The sequence below is a fragment of the Schistosoma mansoni genome (assembly GCF_000237925.1).
Source record: "Schistosoma mansoni, WGS project CABG00000000 data, supercontig 0125, strain Puerto Rico, whole genome shotgun sequence".
Classification (NCBI taxonomy): Eukaryota; Metazoa; Platyhelminthes; class Trematoda; order Strigeidida; family Schistosomatidae; genus Schistosoma; species Schistosoma mansoni.
The window spans coordinates 794,541-800,637 of record NW_017386034.1 but is presented as its reverse complement, the minus strand read 5'-3'; positions in this window follow the sequence as shown (position 1 = coordinate 800,637).

Here is a 6,097-nt window from a genome sequence, read left to right as displayed (position 1 = left end):
ACCAACCACCCAAAAACCATAAGACCGCTGCTAAATTGATTTTCTTCAGTAGAATAAAGAAACAGCAACAAGTGTTCCCTAGTTTTCGATTTGTCTACCAATCAGTTTACTGTCTGTGAAAATATTTTCTACATTTCGTTTCAATTGCAGTAAAGTTATATTCAAAGATATGTCACTTGATTTTTATTTGCAGAAATCAACAAGAAACGACTTGTTTTTAAAATCATATGATGTTCTGAATATATGTAATATTCGTGTGAACTAATTATTCTGTTGTACTTGATGAGTTCCTGATTTCCAATTCTAAATATAATACGTCCGTTTGTGTTCATCTAGTTCTATCTGGCTCAAAATACACTTTACCAGTGATTCTTAGTTAATGAAATAATTCAAATACTTCTAATCATCAGACTGGCGTAGCGTTGAAGCCTGTGATGGAGCAGTTGAGTATACATTCAAATTCTGAAGCTTCTGAAGATTAAATATATAAAAGTTTGAAATCCGGGTTATCGCCAGAAGAGATGTGAAGGGTGACAAGATTGCGGCTCATTTCTTTACACCCATCAGAAGGGAAGCCTACAGATTACTAAAAACATTGATATTTACAGAGAAACCCATTTTACTTCCCTATGTATCTCTCAAAGAACTACCATAAGATCATGTAAATTATACTGAGTTCAAAGTCGTGAAAAAGCAAAATTTCATGAAATGATTCGTCATGACAACGAAAACGTTAGAGAATTTATCCTTGGCTTGAAGCAACAAGCTGTCAAGTGTAGTTTTGGTGATCGACTTCATGTGCAGCCACGTGATCTGTTGACTGCAGTATTTAACATACCAGATCTGGAAAAAGAGCTTATACAAATACCGAAATGTTCCGTTCAATATGCTAAAACTGTGTGAATTATCTATGAGGCAGTAAATGAGCTTGATTTCCGGTTAAAGCTAATGTCCAGTACGTTGCTCAGTCGTCATGAGAAACTACACTCTCTAAATCGTTCGAGCTTGCGTTTGTTTAATAATAGTTTCTATTATCATGTAATAAGAGAAGTGATTCAATAAGGACTCGCTAAGTAAACCACAGGGTGAGTACAAATTCGGTAGGTGTTTGTCCTGTGGCAAATTTCATTCTCGTAGTTCATATGTATCTCGTAATGCTAAATACTTCAAATGTAGTAAAATTGGACATAACCAGTCAGTTAATAAAACTAATGTGAATTTTGTCACAGATAATTATGGTGTTTGTATGAACTAATGATTCCGTTGTGCTTGATGACTGCCTGATTCCGAACTCTGAAAATAATACTTCTGTTTGTACTAATTTAGTTCTACATTCTGTAAATTGTTCAATTTCGGAATTCCGTAGTTAATACAATAAGTCAGATACTTCATACTGTCACATTAGTGTCGCGTCGTAGCCTATAACGGAACAGTTAAATATACATTAAAATTTCGGTGGTTTTGTTGATTACACGGAAAGGTTTGAAATCTGAAGTATGATCAAAGAAGATGTTGAGGATGTTAATATTGTGGCTTATTTCCTTACATTCGACGGAAGAGAAGCCTGCAACTTGCTAAAAGCCTTGACGTTTACAGAAAATATTATTTCACTTCCATACACAACTGTCAAACGACTGCTTCAAGACCATGTTAAAATTTCAAATTCTGTGAAGGAGAAAAATTTCATAAAATGACTCGTCAGGACATCAAAAACTCTACTAAATTATTACGTCATTCCAATACAACGACTAATCAAGATAATGCAGGTAAAAATTCATCTAGGAGTTGATAAATAGGTTACGAAGATGTGCACAAGTTTGATAAATGTTTACCCTGCGGCGCGTTTCACTCATTTAATCCATGCTTATCTCGTAATCCTAAGTGCTTTAAATGAAGAGAAATTGAACATATTCAGTCAGTTTGTAATACCATTGTTCATTTCTCTACAAGCAATGCTAAACCTTGTAATTTCGACCCTTTTAAAATGAGTGCTTGCAATGATTACTTATCTTTATCCACGACTTCGATAAACAATGTAGAGTCATATATCAGTCCACAGTTAAATAAAACTCAGAATCATTGGGAGACAAAAGTTTCCAGTCAACCAACTTCTTATCAGACTTCTCATGTTATTGTACCAGATATGGTTTGTCATAATGATTCACATATTTCTGGCGGAATTTCCTACAAATCTGAGGGAAATATGTTGAATAAATCAAATCATGATCAAAACACCAGATTCAGTTTTGGTAGGTGCTGATTTTTCTAATGATCCATTATTCTCTAATGAAACTCCTGATAAATTTGGGAAAAATATTTCAGAAGAACCAAATCCTGATGTCACATCAAATATTGTTTGTTCTCATAATGCATTTTTTACTTTTGGTAAACTTGTTCAATGTGAAACACGAGTACCAAATGAGCTCCACTTTGATTACAATTCGTGTAATATCATATTAAATGTTGCTTATTCCTATCATGAATTCACTTCTAATGAACACTCAAGTCAATGTGAGAATCATGTTTTAAATGAAGCCACATTATCCATAACTTCGGGATATGAAGATTCAACAATATTTCGTGGGGGAGGATAGTGTATGAAAATCTATGATTCAACTTCTAGAAATCAATGGTTTCACTACACAACCGACGTGATGGTTGTATACAATTCCAGGACCTAGGTGAGTCTGTTCCAACTTCAGTTGTTAGTTATAATACTAACGAGTATATTCTAGATGGTACAGAGTCTACATCCACTGCACAGTCTAACAGACACATGGTGAACCTAAGGAGAGGACTAACAGTAAGTTATAGAAATCTAGATTCCGATTTGAGCTGTTGTGGTTACGTCGTTTGTATGAACTAATGATTCCGTTGTGCTTGATGACTGCCTGATTGAGAACTCTAAATAAAATACTTTTGTTTGTATTCATTTAGTTTTCCTTTCTGTAAATTGTTCGATTCCAGAATTTTCTAGTTAATACAATAACTCAAATACTTTTAATTATCACTATTGGCCACCAGGTTAGGTCAAAATTACGTGAACATAACCTGTCAGTCGACATTTCAGTGCTCTCCAGTTGTCCTCTGTTACTAACATGAGGGTTATAAATTAAGTCTGCTCAAAGCTGATAGGCCAATCATTCGGCTCTTAGCATACTAATGTAAAAACAAGTCAGTGAGTAATTTTATCTGCTTAGTTGAGCGAACACTGAAAATATGATTTATGAAAAATCTCGTCTTTCGTTTACTTCTTGAAGTCGATTCACTTGAATTTTCAATCGGACTGATTAGTGCCTCTGATAGGGAAGAATCATGATATATTTGGCCAGTTATAACAACAAGTTCATTTCTAGGGGTAAATAAATCCCTAGAATAAATGTTTCTGTATATGTTTAGCGATGATGCTAACCTCGATAATTTGATTGGACACACTGCATCTGAAAGCGATCGGTTAAGTATCCGCATTAGATCACCTTAGAGCAAGCTGTGTTGTGCATGCCTCACAACAGCTAGTCAGTTTTGACCACAATCTTCTGGACAAATTAATTATCTTTCAAATATGTCTTAGATCTCCTTCACTTGTGACTTTTGGTTTGACTAGATTTGAGATCTCTGATCAGAAAAATATTATGGACTACAGGTTTTGACAAGCCCTGATGTCGACCAAATTCTTAGTTCTTTATTAAGAGATAGGGTGAGCAACTCTATCTGAAACCCCTTTTTCTAGTATTAGGACTTGTATGAACCTACTATGGGTTTCGATTTAGTTTCTCGCTTAGTCCTATGTTATCCACTCTTCTGACGAAAATATAATGAGTCGGTATATTCGGGAAGGATATGAATCATTTGCGAAAACCCTAAAGATCCTATATTCACGCACTAATATTCAAATAAATGATTGGTCAACAAAGCGTGATTGATCACAATCATTTTTTCGCACTCACACTATCAGCTTATTTCCCCATCGTTGGACTAATTTTAGGAGTGTATGTAGGACTGTGTAGTTCCCATGTATTACAAATTAACCTTCTCATTTAGGCAGCTTGTATACAGGTTAATTTGATGGACGTTGACCCGTCGCTGTATGTTATTTGGTGGTCATCCATGTGATGCTATGTCCTCTCATAACTTCAAGCACAAATAATTATTTTCAACCTTTATTACACTCATTTCTATACTTGCTGGAATAAAGAAACGCTAACCCTCAACGATGAGTTTGAAAAGCAAGCATGTTTGAAAACTCAGTGAGTTGTTCCGAATGTATTTTCGTGAGGGATGACATTAAACGAGAACGCAACTCACCCTGACCGGATGACTCGTCTGGTTTTAGGCAACTAAGTAGAAGGTGAATTTTATGAGCCACAGGTTTTTGCACTGTGCTAGGTATCTCAGTGTTGTGTTTGTAATAAGAGTTGACAATAAAATCCATCGAGTAGGCCGTGCTGGAGTAGTGTAAAAATATTTTGATTTTGAGTAAATTTGAGTCTACTTGTGTGTTTGCATTTTCAGCGGGTCAGAGTGAGGATGCAGCATTGAATTCCCGAATTAATTACAGAGGGGAGTGGTTCGGAAATGATACAAGATGACCAGCGAAAAACATGAGCTATGACAAACTATTTGGGGGCAGTTTTCATTCATGAGCCTTTTCTAGACGAAAATTAGACCCAAATACAAAGTCAACAAACTATCTGCTCACCATGAACTTTGGTCTAGACGATGTACTTAGGCCTTCCAGCAATTTGGACACGGAAAAGTTAGCGGGACCGGATGAACTACGACTCAAAATCCTGAGACAAACTGCGCAATATATTGCAGCGCCACCAACTATGATATTCAATATGTGCCATAAGGTTGTGGCTGAGGGGGTTAGAATCCTATGGGCTTTGAGATAGACATTCATCAAGACAGATACTATCATATCCACTGCAATGTACACAATCTTAGTGAGAACTAAACTTGAAAACCGCGTCCAAACTGCAAGCCCCTGTTAAAAGGTGCCTCGCATATCCTAGAAAAAATATGGGGTGCAGCTACCCATGAAATTCTATGACTGTGGGGTTTGCCATACAAAGAGCGGCCCGAGAAGCTAGACCTCTTCACTCTGTCCTACTGCAGATTAGGAGGTGATCTGATTTTGATGTATAGAATATTAAGAAACGATTTTGGACTAGATACATCCTCTCTTTTACTTCCCACTTGATCTGGATATCTCAGATGACATAGCAGGCAAGTAGAAAAGCCAAGAACGAACAAAATACCTGTGGCATACAAGTTTTCACACCGAGTAATCAATCCTTGGAACCTGTTACCCAAAGCAGTGGTGCTCGCACCTTCAATCGACTCGTTCAAGAGAGCACTGAACACTCACAGAAGCATACTAGAAGGGCAGTAACATAAGCCGTGGGTCTTTCATTCTTACTACGCAAATGTAAATCTGTATCTGTCTAAATTTTATTGACTGGCCAACAAAATCCAAGACAGTGGGTTCTAAATTTTGGTGCAAAATTCGTTCATCTGCATGGCTAATGTCGGGACGGTCTAAAAGCCATGCCACATGTTCCTGCTCACATGTTGCATGTTGTCGAGGATTTGGAATGTCATCATTTATCAGCTATTAACGACGTGTTTACCAGCAAACGTCAAGTTTCGTAATCTTTGTGCTTGTTACATAGAGTTTATTCGAGTCTATTATTAGCTTGACGTATTTGTTACTCAAAACCTGAGTGAATGTTTAGTCAGCTTAATTTGGTTATTTGTAAGAAAAAAGCGAACCCGAACAAGTAAAATTCACCATATTTCAAGTCAAAAACAAACCTCAGTCAAAATTTAGGCAAAAATGAGCTCTAAAATCTCTTACATTTGATTTATCTCCCTGATTATGGTGGTGGTGAACATGGACGCATGTTTGTGTTGAGCACCGCAACTAAACCATGTCGTATTTGATACCAATTTATGAACTGTATGTTATAGTGTAAACGAATGAATTTATGTAAACAGAATTCGAAATTATCAGAAGGGGTTTTGTGGAGATTTAGTATTTGTCATAGTTGAAAGCGTGAGTCAATTGAAGCTAGACACCATGGAAAAACTGAAA